At 45.8% G+C, this 27,986-nt stretch overlaps 1 protein-coding gene across 1 annotated transcript in view; it reads left to right on the top strand.

The window, feature by feature from the left end:
• LOC120056802 (E3 ubiquitin-protein ligase RNF43-like) overlaps window positions 1-27,986 on the top strand; it is a 223,194-nt gene that overhangs the window by 33,725 nt on the left and 161,483 nt on the right. The gene's annotated exons all lie outside the window — the stretch shown is intronic.

Here is a 27,986-nt window from a genome sequence, read left to right as displayed (position 1 = left end):
TGTAATGTATAGCCAGGGCTGACACTATGTCATCTGTAATGTATAGCCAGGGCTGACGCTATGTCATCTGTAATGTACAGCCTGGGCTGACACTATGTCATCTGTAATGTATAGCCAGGGCTGGATCTGGAACGATAGTCTCGGCAGAAAGCCACAAAATGGCCACTTCTAAAGACAACGAGGCTACAGTTCCCACGATAAAAATACGCTGTGACATATTAGTCATTTTTGAGATTGTAGATAAGAGGCCATGAAAAATTGATTTGATGTTGAAGCTGACAGTGGTCTTGGGGCAGACCTGTAATGAGGACATGGTGCTGTGCTATGACTGTGTAAGAGTTTGACAGTGTATTGTCCGAGTAACTTATCTACTTCATAAAGCCTATTAAAACACATTGTCCTCTATGGTTCAGCACTGGCAGCCTGTTGATTGAGACGAAACTGTGACGTAGACATGGGTTCAGGTGGGAAATCTTTCATGTAAGCTCAAGCAAATGCTCAAAGAAAAAAAAAAACGGAATACTATTTGAACCCAGGTCTTCCTAGCTGTGTGGCGGGCTGAGGGCGGGAGGGTAAAGGGCCAAGTATTCAAGTGACTGCAACCCCAGATCTAAATCTAGAAGAGAGAGAAGGAGCTGAAAGGCTCTGTGTAATGCCGTTCCATACCTCTCTACCTCCTCTCCATGCCGCTGCCTTCCTTCCACTGTTTGCCCACTCGGTTAACTATTACCAAATGCTGCTGTGTACTTTGGCTGCATCTCAGAACTGTTACACACACACCGGATAGCGGGCCATCATCAAAGACAATCGACCTGCACAGCACTACGACAGAGGCTGGAGTCCTTCCAACAAACTATAGACAGACAGGCCGACAGACAGAGACAGACAGGCTACACACTCACATACAGACAGACAGACAGACAGACAGACAGACAGACAGACAGACAGACAGACAGACAGACAGACAGACAGACAGACAGACAGACAGACACAGGCTACACACTCACATACATAGACAGACAGACAGGCCGAGACAGACAGGCAGACAGGCAGGCAGACAGATGGGTTGGTTTTGCTTGGCTCTGCTACTATGGTCAGCACCACAGCACATCAGAACCTCTCTTTCTCTCCATCTTTCTGATATCTCCTTATCGCTTACTCCACTCTCCTCTCACTCCCTCTGTCTTTCCTCCTCTCACTCCCTCTGTCTTTCCTCCTCTCACTCCCTCTGTCTTTCCTCCTCTCACTCCCTCTCTCTTTCCTCCTCTCACTCCCTCTCTCTTTCCTCCTCTCACTCCCTCTCTCTTTCCTCCTCTCACTCCCTCTGTCTTTCCTCCTCTCACTCCCTCTGTCTTTCCTCCTCTCACTCCCTCTCTCTTTCCTCCTCTCACTCCCTCTCTCTTTCCTCCTCTCACTCCCTCTCTCTTTCCTCCACTCACTCCCTCTCTCTTTCCTCCACTCACTCCCTCTCTCTTTCCTCCACTCACTCCCTCTCTCTTTCCTCCACTCACTCCCTCTCTTTTTCCTCCTCTCACTCCCTCTCTCTTTCCTCCTCTCACTCCCTCTCTCTTTCCTCCTCTCACTCCCTCTCTCTTTCCTCCTCTCACTCCCTCTAGCAGATTTCTCTGTCGTTACCACATATACAGTACCAGTCAAAAGTTTGGACACCTACTCATTCAAGGGTTTTTCTTTTCTTTTTATTATTTTATCAAATAGGGCTATCTTCTGTATACCATCCCTACCTTGTCACAACACAACTGATTGGCTCAAATGATGATGATGATGAATAGCTCTGGGGTATTTAATCATTAAATTAAGGGGGAGTTTGATAGATTCCGCTATAGAAGGCTACCTTCAGGTGGATTCTGGGTACTTGTTTGTAGGCAGCCATCATTTCATTTTATTATACAGTTACCAGCTTTTCATTTATATTAAATGGGAACTCTGCGATTGCTACATCCATTTTTGGACTTTTAAATTCATAATTGATTCTTGAAGAATATCACTTATAAATACCCAATAGACTTAGTTCAACTGTCTAAACCCACCAGAACCCTAAATATAAGCTTGTGTTACTTCATTGTTTGTAAACAGTGTAATTTTGAAACATGGTTAAAACTATAATTTTAATATCATGGCTGGTCAGCCCTTGCATCTGTAGCTCTGTCTATGAATTTGAGAGATGTTACATTTCTCCAGCCCCATCCCTCAGCTATTAACCAAATCGATGGCTGGGTGGCTGTTTTGTTATTATTTGAACTGCAGATTTCCCCTTTAATGTTATATCAACTCAAGCTGTGGTTGTGTCTGTGTATGGAACTGAGGAGGATGATATGATTTTATCTGACTGGTATGTAAACATAGCATACCGGTCCTCTGAAGTACAGCTATGTACAATAGTATCTCTCTAGCTAATGACCTGCTGTGTGATATCAGAGCGCCACCGTGGTCCTGTGTCCTCTAGAGTCAGACCTTTACCGTCCGTATAGAAAGCCAGATCTATGCCAGGATAGTGGGTTCGATTCCTGGGACCACCCATATGTAAAATAAAATGCACACATGACTGGAAGAGGCTTTCGGATATAAGTGTCTGCTAGATGGCATATATTATATATTTACTACAGTAGAGAAATTCTTGATCCACTTCAAAGATAACCTCCCCCAACCACCACTCCCTGCCCTCCCTTCACAACCTCTCTGAGTCCCAGCCCAGGGCCCAGTGGCAGGAACACTGACTTCCTCTCCCCAGGAGGAAGTGCTGGTGCTGGATGGCTGTTCCGCTCAGACCAGGGTGTGGAGACAGGAGCATCTCATCGGAAGCCCTTATCTCTGCCAATCGGAATCAATTTAGTGGCTGTTGCCTCACTGCCCATTCATCGCCTTTCCTTTCATGCCAGAGAGAACAAGAGTGTAGTTAAGAAAAGGAATGAGGGACGACAGACAATGCCAGAGCCTTTTTCTTTCATCTAGTGACCTGAATACATGATTCACACAATGCTAAATAAAGATAAATAAGTCCAGATAAAAGAGCTGTGAGCTGCTTTCCGTTCTTCTAAATCCGAGGGACTTTGAACAATGGTACTGTCTATCTGGTGGTACTGTCTATCTGGTGGTACTGTCTATCTGGTGGTACTGTCTATCTGGTGGTACTGTCTATCTGGTGGTACTGTCTATCTGGTGGTACTGTCTATCTGGAGTGGAGGAGATGCACCATGGTAGGGACAGGAAATGGATCTGATTTGAATTGGGAGACTGTGGAACTACAGTACATAGATATGGAAGGCTATAGGTTTGTCAACAAACACATGGCGTGTAACTCGGGTGTGTCTTTCTCTCAGTCTGTCATTCTGTCTGTGCGTTTATGTGTGTCAATATTACTGTCGTTCTCTGGTATTGGTAATTATGTTATACACTGAGGGTACCAAACATCAAGAACACCTACTCTTTCCATGTCTATACATTCAGAAAGTATTCAGACCCTTTGACTTCTTCCACAGTTTGTTACGTTACAGCCTTATTCTAAAATGGATTACATAGTTTTTTCCCCCTCGTCAATCTACACGCACTACCCCATAATGACAAAGCGAACCTTACAAGCTTGGCACACCTGTATTTGGGGAGTTTCTCCAATTCTTCACTGCAGATCCTCTCAATCTCTGTCAGGTTGTATGGGGAGTGTCGCTGCACAGCTATTTTCAGGTCTCTCCAGAGATGTTAGATCGAGTTGAAATCCGGGCTCTGGCTGGGCCACTCAAGGACATTCAGAGACTTGTCCCGAAGCCACTCCTGCGTTGTCTTGGCTGTGTGCTTAGGGTCGTTGTTCTGTTGGAAGGTGAACCTTCGCCCCAGTTCCTGAGCTCTCTGGAGCAGGTTTTCATCATGGATCTCTCTGTTCTTTGCGCCGTTCATCTTTCCCTCGATCCTGACTAGTCTCCCAGTCCCTGCCACTGAAAAACATCCCAACACACACACACACACACACACACACACACACACACACACACACACACACACACACACACACACACACACACACACACACACACACACACACACGGAGTACCGTTTCCTGCGACTCTGTACTGTTGGGTGCATGGGAAGGTGAAAGGTTACCATATCCCTGCTGCCACCACCATGCTTCACCGTAGAGATGGTGCCAGATTTCCTCCAGACATGGCTCTTGGCATTCAGGCCAAATAGTTCAATCTTGGTTTCATCAGACCAGAGAATCTTGTTTCTCATGGTCTGAGAGTTTTAGGTGCCTTTTGGCAAACTCCAAGTGGGCTGTCATGTACAGTTGAAGTAAGAAGTTGACATACACATTAGCCAAATACATTTAAACTCAGTTTTTCATAATTCCTGACATTTAATCCTAGTAAAATTTCCCTGTCTTAGGTCAGTTACGATCACCACTTTATTTTAAGAATGTGAAATGTCAGAATAATAGTAGAGAGAATGATTTATTTCAGCTTTTATTTCTTTCATCACATTCCCAGTGGGTCAGAAGTTTACATACACTCAATTCGTATTTGGTAGCATTGCCTTTAAATTGTTTAACTTGGGTCAAATGTTTTAGGTAGCCTTCCACAAGCTTCCCACAATAAGTTGGGTGAACTTTGGCCCATTCCTCCTGACAGAGCTGGTATAACTAAGTCAGGTTTTGTAGGCCTCCTTGCTCACACACGCTTTTTCAGTTCTGCCCACAAATTTTCTATAGGATTGAGGTCAGGGCTTTGTGATGGCCACTCCAATACCTTGACTTTGTTGTCCTTAAGCCATTTTGCCACAACTTTGGAAGTATGCTTGGGTTCATTGTCCATTTGGAAGACCCATTTGCGACTAAGCTTTAACTTCCTGACTGATGTCTTGAGATGTTTCTTCAATATAGCCACATCATTTTCCTCCCTCATGATGCCATTTATTATGTGAAGTACACCAGTCCCTCCTGCAGCAAAGCACCCCCAAAACATGATGCTGCCACCCCCGTGCTTCATGATTGGGATGGTGTTCTTCAGCTTGCAAGCCTCCCCCTTTTTCCTCCAAACATAACGATGGTCATTATGGCCAAACAGTTCTATTTTTGTTTCATCAGACCAGAGGACATTTCTCCAAAAAGTACGAGCTTTGTCCCCATGTGCAGTTGCAAACCGTAGTCTGGCTTTTTTATGGCGGTTTTGGAGCAGTGGCTTCTTCCTTGCTGAGCGGCCTTTCAGGTTATGTCGATATAGGACTTGTTTTACTGTGGATATAGATACTTTTGAACCTGTTTCCTCCAGCATCTTCACAAGGTCATTTGCTGTTCTGGGATTGATTTGCACTTTTCTTACCAAAGTACGTTCATCTCTAGGAGACGGAACATGTCTCCCTCTTGAGCAGTTTGACGGCTGCGTGGTCCCATGGTGTTTATACCTGCGTACTATTGTTTGTACAGATGAACGTGGTACCTTCAGGCGTTTGGAAATTGCTCCCAAGGATGAACCAGACTTGTGGAGGTCTACAATTTTTTTTCTGAGGTCTTGGCTGATTTCTTTTGATTTTCCCATGATGTCAAGCAAAGAGGCACTGAGTTTGAAGGTAGGCCTTGAAATACATCCACAGGTACACCTCCAATTGACTCAAATGATGTCAATTAGCCTATCAGAAGCTTCTAAAGCCATGACATCATTTTCAGGAATTTTCCAAGCTGTGTAAAGGCACAGTCCACTTAGTGTATGTGAACTTTATGTCCCACTGGAATTCAGATTAAGTGAAATAATCTTTCTGTAAACAATTGTTGGAAAAATGACTTGTGTCATGCACAAAGTAGATGTCCTAACCGACTTGCGCCAAAACTGATTGGTGGAGTGCTGCAGAGGTAGTTGTCCTTCTGGAAGGTTCTCCCATCTCTACAGAGGAACTCTGGAGCTTTGTCAAAGTGACCATCAGGTTCTTGGTCACCTCCTTGACCAAGAATATTCACCCCCGATTGCGCTGTATTGCCGGCGGCCAGCTCTAGGAAGAGTCTTGGTGGTTCCAAACTTCTTCCATTTAAGAATGATGGAAGCCCGTGTGTTCTTGGGGACCTTCAATGCTGCAGAAATGTTTTGGTACCCTTCCCCCAGGTCTGTGCCTCGACACCATCCTGTCTTGGAGCTCTACAGACAATTTCTTCACAGCCTGGAGGTGTGTGTTGGGTCATTGTCCTGTTGAAAAAAAAATGCTAGTCACCACTAAGCACAAACCAGATGGGATGGCATATCGCTGCAGAATGCTGTGTTAGCCGTGCTGTGTTAGCCGTGCTGTGTTAGCCGTGCTGTGTTAGCCATGCTGTGTTAGCCATGCTGTGTTAGCCATGCTGTGTTAGCCATGCTTGTTAAGTGTTAGCAGTGCAGAAAATAACTTCCCACGTAAGGACCAGTATGTAGTTTCAGGCATGTATGTTAAGCCTACTACATTAGGTTAGCTAGGGATTCATCTTGTTCCCAGACACTTCCGCCCAAATGCGTGAACAGTCTGTTGGACCAACACGTCTAACTTGGCCTTTGTTAGCCAATACAGAGCTGCGAGAAAACTCCCGCTGCATAGGCATTGGCTTAATTGTCTTAATCTACCAACCAATCATCTTCCACAACACCTTCCCCCTAACCCTCCCCCTGAACGCTAGTACACCACAAGCACAGAGCCACGCCTCGCAGTCCTGTGATTCGCTAACATTTAAATGATGACAAGTGGTCTCCCGGGTGGCGCAGTGGTCTAGAGCACTGCATCGCAGTGCTAGCTGCGCCACCAGAGTCTCTGGGTTCACGCCCAGGCTCTGCCGCAGCCGGCCGCGACCGGGAGGTCCGTGGGGCGACGCACAATTGGCTTAGCGTCGTCCGGGTCCGGGTTAGGGAGGGTTTGGCCGGTAGGGATATGTGGATATTGTAAAGTGTTAAGTGTAAAGTGTGTAAAGTGTAAAGTGGATATTGTAAAGTGGTTGTTCCACTGGATATCATAAGGTGAATGCACCAATTTGTAAGTCGCTCTGGATAAGAGCGTCTGCTAAATGACTTAAATGTAAATGTAAGTAATTTACTCAGTAGGTCACTCCCATATAATTCTATGGTCACTCCTACTAAGGCCAACTTACTGGATTGGTTGAACAGTGCAGAAGAGAACCTCCCACAGTGCAGAAGAGAACCTCTGGTTGATATCCCAGGCTTATATGTGCTGTGTAGAAAAGCCTGGTGAGGGGATTAGCTAGTGATAGCAGAGACGGCATAGAGCTAGTAACAGTTATGCAGTAACTAGGCCTATTTGAAACCTTGCATTTACATCATTTTAGTTCGTTTTGGAGTCAAAGATAATAGATGTAGTTTTAGTTTATCAAATGGGTTTGTTAATTATTTTATTTCAGTTTACTAGATTGTTTTTTCGTGATTAGTTTTAGTTTACTAAAATAACCTTGGACGGCAGAGTGAGAGAGAGATGCAATGACCTGAGGAAAAGGGGCAAACCCGCCCCCTTTAGAGGGTTCCTCCAAACCTGCCTGTGAAAGGGTTCAGCTCTTTTGTTTCCCCCCGATAATGATTTCCTTTTCGGTCACTAACATCAGCTTTCAGTACAGTGAAAGTAGATCTGGCCAGGGCCTTTCTGTTACATAGACCATCAGAGAGACAACCACATAGACTACCACATAGACCATAAAGCGAGACCACCAGCAAGACCATCATAGAGACAACTAGATAGACCACCAGATGGACTGTCAGCGAGACCACCAGATGGACTGTCAGCGAGACCACCAGATGGACTGTCAGCGAGACCACCATAGAGACTGCCAGTGAGACCGCCAGATAAAATGTCATAGAGACCGTCAGATAGAATGTCATAGAGACGTCAGAGACCACCAGATAGACCGTCAGAGAGACCGCCAGATAGAATGTCATAGAGACGTCAGAGACCGTCAGAGACCACCAGAGAGACCGTCAGTTAGACCACCAGAGAGACCGTCAGTTAGACCACCAGAGAGACCGTCAGTTAGACCACCAGAGAGACCGTCAGTTAGACCACCAGAGAGACCGTCAGTTAGACCACCAGAGAGACCGTCAGTTAGACCACCAGAGAGACCGTCAGATAGACCACCATAGAGACCGTCAGAGAGAGAACCAGAGAGACCGCCAAATGGAATGTCAGAGACCACCAGAGAGACCGCCAGAGAGACCGCCAGAGAGACCGCCAGAGAGACCGCCAGAGAGACCGTCAGATAGACCACCATATAGAACGTCAGAGAGAGAACCAGAGAGACCGCCAAATGGAATGTCAGAGACCGCCAGAGAGACCGCCAGAGAGACCGCCAGAGAGACCGCCAGAGAGACCGTCAGACTGTGTCCACACAAACACACATATACACACACACACACACACACACACACACACACACACACACACACACACACACACGGAGTACCGTTTCCTGCGACTCTGTACTGTTGGGTGCATGGGAAGGTGAAAGGTTACCATATCCCTGCTGATTCAGCCTCCAACATTTCAGGAATCTTTATGGATCAAACCGTAAACAAGTTACCCCCCCAGCCAGTGCGGCAGAGGGAGATCAGAGAGCCTTTGCCTCACGTGTTCAAAGTTCATCCACCGGCCCCAGCAATCATTGACATGGTTGGGCAATTGGCACCTTTTTAATGGGACTCCATCTACTGGGAAATCACAGGGAATAGAAGGAAGAAACTTTGTTTGTGTCCCAAATGGCACCCTATTCCCCAAATAGTTCACTACTGGTCAAAAGTAGTGCACTATATAGGGAATAGGGCTCTGATCTAAAGTAGTGCACTATATAGGGAATAGGGCTCTGATCTAAAGTAGTGCACTACATAGGGAATATGGCTCTGATCTAAAGTAGTGCACTATATAGGGAATAGGGCTCTGGTCTAAAGTAGTGCACTATATAGGGGATAGGGCTCTGATCTAAAGTAGTGCACTATATAGGGAATAGGGCTCTGGTCAAAAGTAGTGCACTATATAGGGAATATGGCTCTGATCTAAAGTAGTGCACTATATAGGGAATAGGGCTCTGGTCAAAAGTAGTGCACTATATAGGGAATATGGCTCTGATCTAAAGTAGTGTGCTACATAGGGAATATGGCTCTGATCTAAAGTAGTGCACTATATAGGGAATAGGGCTCTGGTCAAAAGTAGTGCACTATATAGGGAATATGGCTCTGATCTAAAGTAGTGCACTATATAGGGAATAGGGCTCTGGTCAAAAGTAGTGCACTATATAGGGAATATGGCTCTGATCTAAAGTAGTGTGCTATATAGGGAATAGGGCTTTGATCTAAAGTAGTGTGCTATATAGGGAATAGGTTGCCATTTGGGACAATGACCAAGCCTCCCTGGCTGGCCAGAGAGTAGAGAAATAGACAGAGACAAAAGGGTGATACATCCTTTTGTAAAATGCATAGTAGGCTCGGACATCAGGTCTGCATTGTTAGTTGGTATAGACAGGTCTGCATTGTTAGTTGGTATAGACTAGGACATCAGGTCTGCATTGTTAGTTGGTATAGACTAGGACATCAGGTCTGCATTGTTAGTTGGTATAGACTAGGACATCAGGTCTGCATTGTTAGTTGGTATAGACAGGTCTGCATTGTTAGTTGGTATAGACTAGGACATCAGGTCTGCATTGTTAGTTGGTATAGACTAGGACATCAGGTCTGCATTGTTAGTTGGTATAGACTAGGACATCAGGTCTGCATTGTTAGTTGGTATAGACTAGGACATCAGGTCTGCATTGTTAGTTGGTATAGACTAGGACATCAGGTCTGCATTGTTAGTTGGTATAGACTAGGACATCAGGTCTGCATTGTTAGTTGGTATAGACTAGGACATCAGGTCTGCATTGTTAGTTGGTATAGACAGGTCTGCATTGTTAGTTGGTATAGACAGGTCTGCATTGTTAGTTGGTATAGACTAGGACATCAGGTCTGCATTGTTAGTTGGTATAGACTAGGACATCAGGTCTGCATTGTTAGTTGGTATAGACTAGGACATCAGGTCGGCATTGTTAGTTGGTATAGACTAGGACATCAGGTCTGCATTGTTAGTTGGTATAGACTAGGACATCAGGTCTGCATTGTTAGTTGGTATAGACTAGGACATCAGGTCTGCATTGTTAGTTGGTATAGACAGGTCTGCATTGTTAGTTGGTATAGACAGGTCTGCATTGTTAGTTGGTATAGACAGGTCTGCATTGTTAGTTGGTATAGACAGGTCTGCATTGTTAGTTGGTATAGACTAGGACAACAGGTCTGCATTGTTAGTTGGTATAGACTAGGACATCAGGTCTGCATTGTTAGTTGGTATAGACAGGTCTGCATTGTTAGTTGGTATAGACAGGTCTGCATTGTTAGTTGGTATAGACTAGGACATCAGGTCTGCATTGTTAGTTGGTATAGACTAGGACATCAGGTCTGCATTGTTAGTTGGTATAGACTAGGACATCAGGTCTGCATTGTTAGTTGGTATAGACAGGTCTGCATTGTTAGTTGGTATAGACTAGGACATCAGGTCTGCATTGTTAGTTGGTATAGACTAGGACATCAGGTCTGCATTGTTAGTTGGTATAGACTAGGACATCAGGTCTGCATTGTTAGTTGGTATAGACTAGGACATCAGGTCTGCATTGTTAGTTGGTATAAACTAGGACATCAGGTCTGCATTGTTAGTTGGTATAGACTAGGACATCAGGTCTGCATTGTTAGTTGGTATAGACTAGGACATCAGGTCTGCATTGTTAGTTGGTATAGACTAGGACATCAGGTCTGCATTGTTAGTTGGTATAGACAGGTCTGCATTGTTAGTTGGTATAGACAGGTCTGCATTGTTAGTTGGTATAGACAGGTCTGCATTGTTAGTTGGTATAGACAGGTCTGCATTGTTAGTTGGTATAGACTAGGACAACAGGTCTGCATTGTTAGTTGGTATAGACTAGGACATCAGGTCTGCATTGTTAGTTGGTATAGACAGGTCTGCATTGTTAGTTGGTATAGACAGGTCTGCATTGTTAGTTGGTATAGACTAGGACATCAGGTCTGCATTGTTAGTTGGTATAGACTAGGACATCAGGTCTGCATTGTTAGTTGGTATAGACTAGGACATCAGGTCTGCATTGTTAGTTGGTATAGACTAGGACATCAGGTCTGCATTGTTAGTTGGTATAGACTAGGACATCAGGTCTGCATTGTTAGTTGGTATAGACTAGGACATCAGGTCTGCATTGTTAGTTGGTATAGACTAGGACATCAGGTCTGCATTGTTAGTTGGTATAGACTAGGACATCAGGTCTGCATTGTTAGTTGGTATAGACAGGTCTGCATTGTTAGTTGGTATAGACAGGTCTGCATTGTTAGTTGGTATAGACAGGTCTGCATTGTTAGTTGGTATAGACAGGTCTGCATTGTTAGTTGGTATAGACTAGGACAACAGGTCTGCATTGTTAGTTGGTATAGACTAGGACATCAGGTCTGCATTGTTAGTTGGTATAGACAGGTCTGCATTGTTAGTTGGTATAGACAGGTCTGCATTGTTAGTTGGTATAGACTAGGACATCAGGTCTGCATTGTTAGTTGGTATAGACTAGGACATCAGGTCTGCATTGTTAGTTGGTATAGACTAGGACATCAGGTCTGCATTGTTAGTTGGTATAGACTAGGACATCAGGTCTGCATTGTTAGTTGGTATAGACTAGGACATCAGGTCTGCATTGTTAGTTGGTATAGACTAGGACATCAGGTCTGCATTGTTAGTTGGTATAGACAGGTCTGCATTGTTAGTTGGTATAGACAGGTCTGCATTGTTAGTTGGTATAGACAGGTCTGCATTGTTAGTTGATATAGACTAGGACATCAGGTCTGTATTGTTAGTTGGTATAGACTAGGACATCAGGTCTGCATTGTTAGTTGGTATAGACTAGGACATCAGGTCTGCATTGTTAGTTGGTATAGACTAGGACATCAGGTCTGCATTGTTAGTTGGTATAGACTAGGACATCAGGTCTGCATTGTTAGTTGGTATAGACTAGGACATCAGGTCTGCATTGTTAGTTGGTATAGACTAGGACATCAGGTCTGCATTGTTAGTTGGTATAGACTAGGACATCAGGTCTGCATTGTTAGTTGGTATAGACTAGGACATCAGGTCTGCATTGTTAGTTGGTATAGACTAGGACATCAGGTCTGCATTGTTAGTTGGTATAGACTAGGACATCAGGTCTGCATTGTTAGTTGGTATAGACTAGGACATCAGGTCTGCATTGTTAGTTGGTATAGACTAGGACAACAGGTCTGCATTGTTAGTTGGTATAGACTAGGACATCAGGTCTGCATTGTTAGTTGGTATAGACAGGTCTGCATTGTTAGTTGGTATAGACTAGGACATCAGGTCTGCATTGTTAGTTGGTATAGACTAGGACATCAGGTCTGCATTGTTAGTTGATATAGACTAGGACATCAGGTCTGCATTGTTAGTTGGTATAGACTAGGATATCAGGTCTGCATTGTTAGTTGGTATAGACTAGGACATCAGGTCTGCATTGTTAGTTGGTATAGACTAGGACATCAGGTCTGCATTGTTAGTTGGTATAGACTAGGACATCAGGTCTGCATTGTTAGTTGGTATAGACTAGGACATCAGGTCTGCATTGTTAGTTGGTATAGACTAGGACATCAGGTCTGCATTGTTAGTTGGTATAGACTAGGACATCAGGTCTGCATTGTTAGTTGGTATAGACTAGGACATCAGGTCTGCATTGTTAGTTGGTATAGACTAGGACATCAGGTCTGCATTGTTAGTTGGTATAGACTAGGACATCAGGTCTGCATTGTTAGTTGGTATAGACTAGGACATCAGGTCTGCATTGTTAGTTGGTATAGACTAGGACAACAGGTCTGCATTTGGCACTGTCGTATACTATATTGTAGTGTATTGTAGTATACTATACTGTAGTGTACTGTACGTTAGTGTACTGTGCTATACTGTATTGTACTGTACTGTTGTGCACAATATTGTAGTGTACTGTACTATACTGTAGTGTACTAGACCATACTGTATTACACTGTAGTGTACTGTGGTGTACTATATTGTAGTTTACTGTACTGTAGTGTGCTGTAGTGTACTGTACTGTAGTGTACTGTACTATACTGTAGTGTACTATACTGTAGGGTACTGTAGTGCACTTTACTGTGGTGTCCTATACTGTACTGTACTATACTGTAGTGTACTGTACTGTGGTGCACTGTACTTGAGTGTACTGTACTATACTTTACTACACTGTAGTGTACCATAGTGTACTGTAGTGTATTGTAGTATACTATACTGTAGTGTATTGTAGTATACTATACTGTAGTGTACTGTACTTTACTGTATTGTACTATACTGTAGTGTACTGTGGTGTAGTGTACTGTGCTATACTGTATTGTACTGTACTGGTGTGCACTATATTGTAGTGTACTGTACTATACTGTAGTGTACTAGACTATAATGTTTATACTGTAGTGTACTGTAGTGTACTATACTGTAGTGTATTATATTGTAGGGTACTGTAGTGTACTATTACTGTAGTGTACTATACTGCTGTGTACTCTACTGTAGTGTACTGTGGTGTACTATACTGTAGTGTACTGTGGTGTAGTGTAGTGTACTATACTGTAGGGTACTGTAGTGTAGTGTACTATACTGTAGTGTACTATACTGTAGAGTAATGTGGTGTACTATACTGTAGTGTACTATTACTGTAGTGTACTATACTGTAGGGTACTGTAGTGTACTATTACTGTAGTGTACTATAATGTAACATACTGTAGTGTACTGTACTATACTGTACTGTAGTGTACTATACTGTAGTGTACTATACTGTAGTGTAGTGTACTGTACTGTAGTGTACTTTACTGTGGTGTAGTGTACTATACTGTAGTTTAGTGTACTATACTGTGGTGTACTATACTGTGTGTATTGTCCTATACTGTAGTGTACTATACTGTACTGTGGTGTACTATACTGTAGTGTAGTGTACTATACTGTGGTGTACTATACTGTAGTGTACTGTAGTGTGCTATACTGCAGTGTACTATACTGCAGTGTAGTGTACTATACTGTGGTGTACTATACTATACTGTGGTGTACTATACTATACTGTAATGTACTGTACTATACTGTAGTGTACTATACTGTTGTGTACTGTACTATACTTTAGTATACTGTATTGTTGTGTACTGTACTGTAGTGTAGCGTACTATACTGTAGTGTACTGTAGTGTACTATACTGCAGTGTACTATACTGCAGTGTAGTGTACTATACTGTGGTGTACTATACTATACTGTAATGTACTGTACTATACTGTAGTGTACTGTACTATACTTTAGTATACTATACTGTTGTGTACTGTACTATACTTTAGTATACTGTATTGTTGTGTACTGTACTGTAGTGTAGCGTACTATACTGTAGTGTACTGTAGTGTACTATACTGCAGTGTACTATACTGCAGTGTAGTGTACTATACTGTGGTGTACTATACTGTAATGTACTGCACTATACTGTAGTGTACTGTACTATACTTTAGTATACTATACTGTTGTGTACTGTACTATACTTTAGTATACTATACTGTGGTGTACTATACTGTGGTGTACTATACTATACTGTAATGCACTGTACTATACTGTAGTGTACTATACGGTAGTGTACTGTACTATACTTTAGTATACTATACTGTTGTGTACTGTACTATACTGCAGAGAAAAGAAGTGCAGTGTTTTTAAAGGACTTCTCTTTTAGCCATTGGTACTAAATCTGGTCTCTGTCATACTGAACTCATATAGTCCAGGTGGCTTTGGGCTATTATACTATTCATTCGCTAGGCTATATCCCAAATGGATTACGTTATATATTATTGTTATACATTATTGTTAATTCCTTCCATAGTCTTCTTATCTTCTACCATATCCACCGTTTAAGATATGGTCTTGGAAACTTTGCATTGTTCATTGTTTAACTTCTGATCTGTAGGCCTTATCTCATGTAAATATATGACAGGTTTTCAATTCCAGTCTGCTATTTTAAGGCTCTGCTCCACCCAGCTGGACCAGGCTGGACCTTTCTGTTTCCCTCCATGGAAATGTCTCCACTTTAACCTGTATGTCTCTCTCTCTGAGTGACAAGTGACAACCCCTTCCCCCAATGACAGACAATGTCAAGGCTTCTTTTTTTTCAAGTTCCATTTTTGGGAAGTTGCTCAGCTGGTAGAGCACGGTACTTGCGACGCCAGGGGTGTGGGTTCGATTCCCACGAGGGCCTAATGTAACCGATGTGAAATGGCTAGCTAGTTAGCGGTGGTGCGCGCTAGCAGCCTTTCAGTCGGTGACGTCACTCGCTCTGAGACCTTGAAGTAGTGGTTCCCCTTGCTCTGCAAGGGCCGCGGCTTTTGTGGAGCGATGGGTAACGATGCTTCGTGGGTGACTGTTGTTGATGTGTGCAGAGGGTCCCTGGTTCGCGCCCGGGTCGGGGCGAGGGGACGGTCTAAAGTTATACTGTTACACTAGTACAGGAAAAAAATGTAAATGTGCACTCACTACTGTACGTCGCACTGGATAAGAGCGTCTGCTAAATGACAAAAACATTTTCAAATATGACAACTGTTTGTTTAATGGTTATTTTATGTGTTATATCAATAAGAATGAAACATTATTCATACACTGTTGATGGTAGTGTACTCTACACTGTTGATGGTAGTGTACTCTACACTGTTGATGGTAGTGTACTCTACACTGTTGATGGTAGTGTACTCTACACTGTTGATGGTAGTGTACTCTACACTGTTGATGGTAGTGTACTCTACACTGAATAGAAATATTAACTATCCATTCAGTTCACCAGGGTCATGTTTTGTTGTTGCCCTGTGATGTATCCAGTAGTGATGTATTGTATCCAATAGAGATGTATTGTATCCAGTAGAGATGTATTGTATCCAGTAGAGATGTATTGTATCCAGTAGTGATGTATTGTATCCAGTAGTGATGTATTGTATCCAGTAGAGCTGTATCCAGTAGTGATGTATTGTATCCAGTAGTGATGTATTGTATCCAGTAGTGATGTATTGTATCCAGTAGTGATGTATTGTATCCAGTAGTGATGTATTGTATCCAGTAGTGATGTATTGTATCCAGTAGAGATGTATTGTATCCAGTAGCGATGTATTGTATCCAGTAGAGCTGTATCCAGTAGTGATGTATTGTATCCAGTAGTGATGTATTGTATCCAGTAGTGATGTATTGTATCCAGTAGTGATGTATTGTATCCAGTAGTGATGTATTGTATCCAGTAGTGATGTATTGTATCCAGTAGAGATGTATTGTATCCAGTAGAGATGTATTGTATCCAGTAGTGATGTATTGTATCCAGTAGTGATGTATTGTATCCAGTAGTGATGTATTGTATCCAGTAGTGATGTATTGTATCCAGTAGTGATGTATTGTATCCAGTAGTGATGTATTGTATCCAGTAGTGATGTATTGTATCCAGTAGAGCTGTATTGTATCCAGTAGTGATGTATTGTATCCAGTAGTGATGTATTGTATCCAGTAGTGATGTATTGTATCCAGTAGTGATGTATTGTATCCAGTAGAGATGTATTGTATCCAGTAGAGATGTATTGTATCCAGTAGTGATGTATTGTATCCAGTAGTGATGTATTGTATCCAGTAGTGATGTATTGTATCCAGTAGTGATGTATTGTATCCAGTAGTGATGTATTGTATCCAGTAGTGATGTATTGTATCCAATAGAGATGTATTGTATCCAGTAGTGATGTATTGTATCCAGTAGTGATGTATTGTATCCAGTAGTGATGTATTGTATCCAATAGAGATGTATTGTATCCGGTAGTGATGTATTGTATCCAGTAGTGATGTATTGTATCCAGTAGTGATGTATTGTATCCAGTAGAGCTGTATCCAGTAGAGCTGTATCCAGTAGTGATGTATTGTATCCAGTAGTGATGTATCCAGTAGTGATGTATTGTATCCAATAGAGATGTATTGTATCCAATAGTGATGTGTTGTATCCAATAGTGCTGTGTTGTATCCAATAGTGATGTATTGTATCCAATAGAGATGTATTTTATCCAGTAGTGATGTATTGTATCCAATAGAGATGTATTTTATCCAGTAGTGATGTATTGTATCCAATAGAGATGTATTGTATCCAATAGCTCAGTCAGCCAGTATAACTTAGTTGGTGTTACTCAATTGGTGTTACTCAGTTGGTGTTACTCAGTCGGTGTTACTCAGTCAGTGTAGCTCAGTCAGCCAGTATAACTTAGTCGGTGTAACTCAGTCAGCCAGTATAACTTAGTCGGTGTTACTCAGTCGGTGTTACTCAGTCGGTGTTACTCAGTCGGTGTTACTCAGTCGGTGTAACAGTCGGTGTAACTCAGTCGGTGTTACTCAGTCAGTGTAGCTCAGTCAGCCAGTATACTTAGTCGGTGTAACTCAGTCAGCCAGTATACTCAGTCGGTGTTACTCAGTAGGTGTTACTCAGTCGGTGTAACAGTCGGTGTAGCTCAGTCAGCCAGTATAACTCAGTCGGTGTAGCTCAGTCAGCCAGTATAACTTAGTCGGTGTTACTCAGTCGGTGTTACTCAGTCGGTGTAACTCAGTCGGTGTAACTCAGTCGGTGTAACTCAGTCGGTGTAACTCAGTCGGTGTTACTCAGTCGGTGTAACTCAGTCGGTATAACTCAGTCGGTGTTACTCAGTCGGTATAACTCAGTCGGTGTAACTCAGTCGGTGTAACTCAGTCGGTGTTACTCAGTCGGTGTTACTCAGTCGGTGTTACTCAGTCAGCCAGTATAACTCAGTCGGTGTAACTCAGTCGGTGTAACTCAGTCGGTGTAACTCAGTCGGTGTAACTCAGTCGGTGTAACTCAGTCGGTGTTACTCAGTCGGTGTTACTCAGTCGGTGTAACTCAGTCGGTGTAACTCAGTCGGTGTTACTCAGTCGGTGTTACTCAGTCGGTGTAACTCAGTCGGTGTTACTCAGTCGGTGTTACTCAGTCAGCCAGTATAACTCAGTCGGTGTAACTCAGTCGGTGTAACTCAGTCGGTGTAACTCAGTCGGTGTAACTCAGTCGGTGTAACTCAGTCGGTGTAACTCAGTCGGTGTTACTCAGTCGGTGTTACTCAGTCGGTGTAACTCAGTCGGTATAACTCAGTCATCAGTCGGTATAACTCAGTCGGTATAACTCAAATCAAATCAATCAAATCAAATTTTATTTGTCACATACACATGGTTAGCAGATGTTAATGCGAGTGTAGCGAAATGCTTGTGCTTCTAGTTCCGACAATGCAGTAATAACCAACAAGTAATCTAACCTAACAATTCCACAACTACTACCTTATACACACAAGTGTAAAGGGATAAAGAATATGTACATAAAGATATATGAATGAGTGACGGTACAGAACGGCATAGGCAAGATGCAGTAGATGGTATAGAGTACAGTATATACATATGAGATGAGTAATGTAGGGTATGTAAACCTAAAGTGGCATAGTTTAAAGTGGCTAGTGATACATGTATTACATAGAGATGGCAAGATGCAGTAGATGATATAGAGTACAGTATATACATATACATATGAGATGAGTAATGTAGGGTATGTAAACATTATATTAAGTGGCATTGTTTAAAGTGGCTAGTGGTACATTTTTACATAATTTCCATCAATTCCCATTATTAAAGTGGCTGGAGTTGAGTCAGTATGTTGGCAGCTGCCGCTAAATGTTAGTGGTGGCTGTTTAACAGCCTTGAGATAGAAGCAGTTTTTCAGTCTCTCGGTCCCTGCTTTGATGCACCTGTACTGACCTCGCCTTCTGGATGATAGCGGGGTGAACAGGCAGTGGCTTGGGTGGTTGTTGTCCTTGATGATCTTTATGGCCTTCCTGTGACATCGGGTGGTGTAGGTGTCCTGGAGGGCAGGTAGTTTGCCCCCGGTGATGCGTTGTGCAGACCTCACTACCCTCTGGAGAGCCTTACGGTTGTGGGCGGAGCAGTTGCCGTACCAGGCGGTGATACAGCCCGACAGGATGCTCTCGATTGTGCATCTGTAGAAGTTTGTGAGTGCTTTTGGTGACAAGCCGAATTTCTTCAGCCTCCTGAGGTTGAAGAGGCGCTGCTGCGCCTTCTTCACAACGCTGTCTGTGTGGGTGGACCAATTCAGTTTGTCCGTGATGTGTACACCGAGGAACTTAAAACTTTCCACCTTCTCCACTACTGACCCGTCGATGTGGATAGGGGGGTGCTCCCTCTGCTGTTTCCTGAAGTCCACAATCATCTCCTTTGTTTTGTTGACGTTGAGTGTGAGGTTATTTTCCTGACACCACACTCCGAGGGCCCTCACCGCCTCCCTGTAGGCCGTCTCGTCGTTGTTGGTAATCAAGCCTACCACTGTAGTGTCATCCGCAAACTTGATGATTGAGTTGGAGGCGTGCATGGCCACGCAGTCGTGGGTGAACAGGGAGTACAGGAGAGGGCTCAGAACGCACCCTTGTGGGGCCCCAGTGTTGAGGATCAGCGGGGTGGAGATGTTGTTACCTACCCTCACCACCTGGGGGCGGCCCGTCAGGAAGTCCAGGACCCAGTTGCACAGGGCGGGGTCGAGACCCAGGGTCTCGAGCTTGATGACGAGTTTGGAGGGTACTATGGTGTTAAATGCTGAGCTGTAGTCGATGAACAGCATTCTCACATAGGTATTCCTCTTGTCCAGATGGGTTAGGGCAGTGTGCAGTGTGGTTGCGATTGCGTCGTCTGTGGACCTATTGGGTCGGTAAGCAAATTGGAGTGGGTCTAGGGTGTCCGGTAGGGTGGAGGTGATATGGTCCTTGACTAGTCTCTCAAAGCACTTCATGATGACGGAAGTGAGTGCTACGGGGCGGTAGTCGTTTAGCTCAGTTACCTTAGCTTTCTTGGGAACAGGAACAATGGTTGCCCTCTTGAAGCATGTGGGAACAGCAGACTGGGATAAGGATTGATTGAATATGTCCGTAAACACACCAGCCAGCTGGTCTGCGCATGCTCTGAGGACGCGGCTGGGAATGCCGTCTGGGCCTGCAGCCTTGCGAGGGTTAACACGTTTAAATGTTTTACTCACCTCGGCTGCAGTGAAGGAGAGCCCGCAGGTTTTGGTAGCGGGCCATGTCAGTGGCACTGTATTGTCCTCAAAGCGAGCAAAAAAGTTATTAAGCCTGTCTGGGAGCAAGACATCCTGGTCCGCAACGGGGCTGGTTTTCTTTTTGTAATCCGTGATTGACTGTAGACCCTGCCACATACCTCTTGTGTCTGAGCTGTTGAATTGCGACTCTATTTTGTCTCTGTACTGGGACTTAGCTAGTTTGATTGCCTTGCGGAGAGAATAGCTACACTGTTTGTATTCGGTCATGTTTCCGGTCACCTTGCTCTGGTTAAAAGCAGTGGTTCGCGCTTTCAGTTTCACGCGAATGCTGCCGTCAATCCACGGTTTCTGGTTTGGGAATGTTTTAATCGTTGCTGTGGGTACGACATCGTCAATGCACTTTCTAATGAACTCGCTCACCGAATCAGCGTATTCGTCAATGTTGTTGTTGGACGCAATGCGGAACATATTCCAATCCGCGTGATCGAAGCAGTCTTGAAGCGTGGAATCAGATTGGTTGGACCAGCGTTGAACAGACCTGAGCGAGGGAGCTTGTTGTTTTAGTTTCTGTTTGTAGGCTGGAAGCAACAAAATGGAGTCGTGGTCAGCTTTTCCGAAAGGAGGGCGGGGGAGGGCCTTATATGCGTCGCGGAAGTTAGTATAACAATGATCCAAGGTTTTACCAGCCCTGGTAGCACAATCGATATGCTGATAGAATTTAGGGAGTTTTGTTTTCAGATTGGCCTTGTTAAAATCCCCAGCTACGATGAATGCAGCCTCAGGGTGTGTGGTTTCCAGTTTACAAAGAGTCAGATAAAGTTCGTTCAGGGCCATCGTTGTGTCTGCTTGGGGGGGAATATATACGGCTGTGATTATAATCGAATAGAATTCCCTTGGTAGATAATGCGGTCGACATTTGATTGTGAGGAATTCTAGATCAGGTGAACAGAATGACTTGAGTTCCTGTATGTTGTTATGATCACACCACGTCTCGTTAATCATAAGGCATACCCCCCCGCCCCTCTTCTTACCAGAAAGATGTATGTTTCTGTCGGCGCGATGCGTGAAGAAACCAGCTGGCTGCACCGACTCCGTTAGCGTCTCTTGAGTGAGCCATGTTTCCGTGAAGCAGAGAACGTTACAATCTCTGATGTCCCTCTGGAATGTTATCCGTGCTCGGATTTCATCAACCTTATTGTCAAGAGACTGGACATTGGCGAGTAGTATGCTAGGGAGTGGAGCGCGATGTGCCCGTCTCCGAAGCCTGACCAGGAGACCGCTACGTTTGCCCCTTTTACGGCGTCGCATAGGGTCGCCGGCTGGGATCAGATCCATTGTATTGGGTGGAAGGCAAAACACTGGATCCGTTTCGGGAAAGTCATATTCCTGGTTGGAACGATGGTGAGTTGACGTTGCTCTTATATTCAGTAGTTCCTCCCGACTGTATGTAATGAAACCTAAGATTACCTGGGGTACCAATGTAAGGAATAACACATAAAAAAACAAAATACTGCATATTTTCCAAGGAACGCGAAGCGAGGCGGCCATCTTGGTCGGCGCCGGAAGTAAAAAGGTTACAACTCAGTCGGTATAACTCAGTCGGTATAACCTGCACTCCACTCTGCATCATTATACCCCCTTCTTTACCCCTTTCTATCTTTACATCTGTTATCTGATATGGTCATGTCTTTGCGGCGTAAACAAACAGTGATGAGAAGTGCATTTTTCAGTTGGAACCAGTCGGGATCCCTTTGATCACAGAGGCCTTTTTATTCTGCCAAACAGCGAGAGGAGAGGAGAGGAGAGGAGAGGAGAGGAGAGGAGAGGAGAGGAGAGGAGAGGAGAGGAGAGACTGAGACTGAGTGACAAAGCTGCTGTAGAGGAGAGAGAGAGAGAGGAGATGCAGTTTAAAGATGGAAACATGAGATCATCCAGAGCGTTTTGTTGTGTTTCCTTTTTGTTTGGTGGGTCTTTGTTAGTGTGTGAATGAGCTGTGTTGAAGTGTTTCAGTTGGAGTGGATGAGGCCTGCACTGCTGCACTGTGGCTATGCCCCATGCTGGCAGTTGCATGACAGCATTGTGAGAGCCGGTGTCCATGGGGGGATGTTGGTGGTGTGGTGTGTGTGCGTGTGCATGAATGCACATGTTTGTGTGTGCGCGTGCGTGTGTGTGTGCATGCTGAACCCATACATGGTGAGGTCATTTCTCGCTGGGCCCGAAGCGGGCTGCGGGGGTAAGGTGGGGGAAGCAGGCGGAGCAGAGTGGTGAGACTAGTGCACTGCAGCAGGGGTGTGGGGAAATACTGGACACACCGTTCAGACCATACATACAGCAGGGAGGGAGTGGGGGGGGGGTCCTGGTGGAACGCAGCAATCGGCAACATCTTAGCTACTAAATCTCTGTCTCTCTCTCTTTCTCTCTGTCTCTCTCTCTATGTCTCTCTATGTCTCTCTCTCTCTGTCTCTCTATGTCTCTGTGTCTCTCCACCCGTATTGAATAAATAAACTCAATACAGGCTTGATGGAAACAGCAAATTTGTTTAAAAAATGCCCTTATGTCTACAAAGAAAACACACGGATGGATCATTTTGTTGCCGGTGAGAAATAGATTATGCGACAATTGTGATGGAAATGCTTTTAATGCGCAAATATTGATACAGTAACCATCATGTCGAGGTAAACGTGGAGTCACGCGATGACATGTTGTGGAAAAGGAAAAACATGAATGAGTTTATTAGGCAGATGAAATGGGAGTTGTGATGAACTTTACATGCGGGTTCAAGTGACGCTGGCTTCAGTAGGTTTCCTCCGAAGACTCCCATCAATGTGACTGGATAGACAATAGTGCTGCCGGCAAACCAAACTGTCGGCACAACAGGAACAACGACAACAACAACAGCCCCCTCAGTGTCTATGATTCATACAGGATGGAATGTGTCCATTGGCCCACGTGGTGTCACTCTGTCCTCTCACTCCTATGTTCCTCAAATAGAGCTTTAAAAAAACAAAAAAAAACGTTTTCTTTTCTAATCTACAGTTGGCCCCCGGCTGGAGTCTCCCTCCCTCCCCTTCTCTTTGCTGTGAAATGTTAAACTGTCAGCATGGAAAGTCTGTCAATGAAAGACCAGCTGTTCTTCCTGCCGTCCTGCCTGCCCCTCTCCCTCCTCCACCTCCTTTCCCCTCCCTACCCCCTGCCTTGCCACCCAAACTTCCGTTACCCACTCTACACTGCCAGTATATGACAACCACCCTCCTGCCCCCTACGCCCCCCCCGTTCCCCATCCTACACCACCCGGGATCCTCCTAACCCCTCCACACAGAGAGAGCACCCGGGTCCCTCCTAACCCCTCCACACAGAGAGAGCACCCGGGTCCCTCCTAACCCCTCCACACAGAGAGAGCACCCGGGTCCCTCCTAACCCCTCCACACAGAGAGAGCACCCGGGTCCCTCCTAACCCCTCCACACAGAGAGAGCACCCGGGTCCCTCCTAACCCCTCCACACAGAGAGAGCACCCGGGTCCCTCCTAACCCCTCCACACAGAGAGAGCACCCGGGTCCCTCCTAACCCCTCCACACAGAGAGAGCACCCGGGTCCCTCCTAACCCCTCCACACAGAGAGAGCACCCGGGCCCCTCCTAACCCCTCCACACAGAGAGAGCACCCGGGTCCCTCCTAACCCCTCCACACAGAGAGAGCACCCGGGTCCCTCCTAACCCCTCCACACAGAGAGAGCACCCGGGCCCCCTCCTAACCCCTCCACACAGAGAGAGCACCCGGGCCAGGCTGCTTCTGTGAAAGCATGACATGCCATTACCAGAAGGGCGTCAGGTTACCCGGGCGCAGCACCGAGATATGTCCCCACTGTTACTGTTACAAAGAGAGAGGGAGGTCACGTCCCCAATGGAACCCTGTCCCCTTCATAGTGCCCTAAATTGGACCCAGGCCCAGAGGTGCGATTTGGGACACAGCCCAGGACAAGGGGGAAGGGGAGGTTTGTATGGATGAATGGAGCAGTGTTGGCGATGCCGTTAGCATCTAGCATTTATGCTGCTCGCCACATCCTCTCTCGGTCTATAGTGGGAATATGGTGAGATTTGGGACACAGCCTAGAACGGACTGGGGGCCCTGCATAGCCCGGCATGTGCTGCCCGCTCGACTCGGTGGCAAAGACATGATTCTGTAAATGTTAACCATTTACGTGACGGAAATAGAGAGGCCTTTAATTGTTGAAGCCTCCCAGACCAACCTTAGAGGACTCCTTGAAGTAATAAACACAGCATTGCCAACTGGAAGAGAGTCCTCACACTGGTTCCAGGCAGTATCCTCCCGTTACTACATTATAGACCGTGGTATCCTCTCCAACACGGCTCCATGGTATCCTATTCAACACGGCTCCGTGGTGTCATATTCAACACGGCTCCGTGGTATCCTATCCAACACGGCTCCGTGGTATCCTCTCCAACACGGCTCCGTGGTATCCTATCCAACACGGCTCCGTGGTGTCCTCTCCAACACGGCTCCGTGGTGTCCTCTCCAACACGGCTCCGTGGTGTCCTATCCAACACGGCTCCGTGGTGTCCTATCCAACACGGCTCCGTGGTGTCCTATCCAACACGGCTCCGTGGTGTCCTCTCCAACACGGCTCCGTGGTATCCTATCCAACACGGCTCCGTGGTATCCTCTCCAACACGGCTCCGTGGTATCCTCTCCAACACGGCTCCGTGGTATCCTCTCCAACACGGCTCCGTGGTATCCTATCCAACACGGCTCCGTGGTATCCTCTCCAACACGGCTCCGTGGTATCCTCTCCAACACGGCTCCGTGGTATCCTATCCAACACGGCTCCGTGGTGTCCTCTCCAACACGGCTCCGTGGTATCCTCTCCAACACGGCTCCGTGGTATCCTATCCAACACGGCTCCGTGGTATCCTATCCAACACGGCTCCGTGGTGTCCTATCCAACACGGCTCCGTGGTGTCCTATCCAACACGGCTCCGTGGTGTCCTATCCAACACGGCTCCGTGGTGTCCTATCCAACACGGCTCCGTGGTGTCCTCTCCAACACGGCTCCGTGGTGTCCTATCCAACACGGCTCCGTGGTATCCTATTCAACACGGCTCCGTGGTATCCTCTCCAACACGGCTCCGTGGTATCCTATCCAACACGGCTCCGTGGTGTCCTATCCAACACGGCTCCGTGGTATCCTATCCAACACGGCTCCGTGGTGTCCTATCCAACACGGCTCCGTGGTGTCCTATTCAACACGGCTCCGTGGTGTCCTATCCAACACGGCTCCGTGGTGTCCTATCCAACACGGCTCCATGGTATCCTCTCCAACACGGCTCCGTGGTATCCTCTCCAACACGGCTCCATGGTATCCTATCCAACACGGCTCCGTGGTATCCTCTCCAACACGGCTCCGTGGTGTCATATTCAACACGGCTCCGTGGTATCCTATCCAACACGGCTCCGTGGTATCCTCTCCAACACGGCTCCGTGGTGTCATATTCAACACGGCTCCATGGTATCCTATCCAACACGGCTCCGTGGTATCCTATCCAACACGGCTCCGTGGTGTCCTCTCCAACACGGCTCCGTGGTATCCTATCCAACACGGCTCCGTGGTATCCTATTCAACACGGCTCCGTGGTGTCATATTCAACACGGCTCCGTGGTGTCCTCTCCAACACGGCTCCGTGGTATCCTCTCCAACACGGCTCCGTGGTGTCCTCTCCAACACGGCTCCGTGGTATCCTATCCAACACGGCTCCGTGGTATCCTCTCCAACACGGCTCCGTGGTATCCTCTCCAACACGGCTCCGTGGTATCCTATCCAACACGGCTCCGTGGTATCCTATCCAACACGGCTCCGTGGTATCCTATCCAACACGGCTCCGTGGTGTCCTCTCCAACACGGCTCCGTGGTATCCTATCCAACACGGCTCCGTGGTGTCCTCTCCAACACGGCTCCGTGGTGTCCTATCCAACACGGCTCCGTGGTGTCCTATCCAACACGGCTCCGTGGTGTCCTATCCAACACGGCTCCGTGGTGTCCTATCCAACACGGCTCCGTGGTGTCCTCTCCAACACGGCTCCGTGGTGTCCTCTCCAACACGGCTCCGTGGTGTCCTCTCCAACACGGCTCCGTGGTGTCCTATTCAACACGGCTCCGTGGTGTCCTATTCAACACGGCTCCGTGGTGTCCTCTCCAACACGGCTCCGTGGTGTCCTCTCCAACACGGCTCCGTGGTGTCCTATCCAACACGGCTCCGTGGTGTCCTCTCCAACACGGCTCCGTGGTGTCCTATCCAACACGGCTCCGTGGTGTCCTCTCCAACACGGCTCCGTGGTGTCCTATCCAACACGGCTCCGTGGTGTCCTATCCAACACGGCTCCGTGGTGTCATATTCAACACGGCTCCGTGGTGTCCTATCCAACACGGCTCCGTGGTGTCCTATCCAACACGGCTCCGTGGTATCCTATCCAACACGGCTCCGTGGTGTCCTCTCCAACACGGCTCCGTGGTGTCCTCTCCAACACGGCTCCGTGGTGTCCTCTCCAACACAGCTGCAGTGTCATCTACAGTTTGTTCTGGGTAGTGAAAAAGATATGACAATAATAATCACTGACTACATGTTACAACACACAATTACAGTTATAAAACAGACAAACCCTTTAACTGATTGAATTATATTAAAGCATTCCTCTTCACTTCAGGTCCTTCATGTTGGTTTATTTCCACGTTTTCCTTAAACTGTGATAGTGAAACCCCCGTTAAGCTGTGATAGTGAAACAACCATTAACCATTAAACTGTGATAGTGAAACCCCCGTTAAGCTGTGATAGTGAAACCCCCATTAACCATTAAACTGTGATAGCGAAACCCCCATTAAACTATCACAGTTTAATGGGGGTTTCACTGTGATAGTGAAACAACCATTAACCATTAAATTGTGATAGTGAAACCACCATTAAACTGTGATAGCGAAACCCCCATTAAACTGTGATAGTGAAACCCCCATTAAACTGTGATAGTGAAACCCCCATTAAACTGTGATAGTGAAACCCCCATTAAATTGTGATAGTGAAACCACCATTAAACTGTGATAGTGAAACCCCCATTAAACTGTGATAGTGAAACCCCCATTAAACTGTGATAGTGAAACCACCATTAACCATTAAACTGTGATCGTGAAACCGTCATTAAACTGTGATAGTGAAACCACCATTAAACTGTGATAGTGAAACCACCATTAACCATTAAACTGTGATAGTGAAACCGTCATTAAACTGTGATAGCGAAACCCCCATTACTGTGATAGCGAAACCCCCATGAAACTGTGATAGCCAAACCCCCGTTAAACTGTGATAGCCAAACCCCCGTTAAACTGTGATAGCCAAACCCCCGTTAAACTGTGATAGCCAAACCCCCGTTAAACTGTGATAGCCAAACCCCCGTTAAACTGTGATAGCCAAACCCCCGTTAATCTGTGATAGCCAAACCCCCGTTAAACTGTGATAGCCAAACCCCCGTTAAACTGTGATAGCCAAACCCCCATTAAACAGGGATAGCGAAACCCCCAAACCCCCGTTAAACTGTGATAGTGAAACCCCCATTAAACTGTGATAGTGAAACCCCCATTAAACTGTGATAGCCAAACCCCCATTAATCTGTGATAGCCAAACCCCCGTTAATATGTGATAGCCAAACCCCCGTTAAACTGTGATAGCCAAACCCCCATTAAACGGGGATAGCGAAACCCCCAAACCCCCGTTAAACTGTGATAGCC

The sequence above is a fragment of the Salvelinus namaycush genome, chromosome 12 (assembly GCF_016432855.1).
Source record: "Salvelinus namaycush isolate Seneca chromosome 12, SaNama_1.0, whole genome shotgun sequence".
NCBI lineage: Eukaryota > Metazoa > Chordata > Actinopteri > Salmoniformes > Salmonidae > Salvelinus > Salvelinus namaycush.
This window is presented reverse-complemented; position numbering and strand designations above follow the sequence as displayed.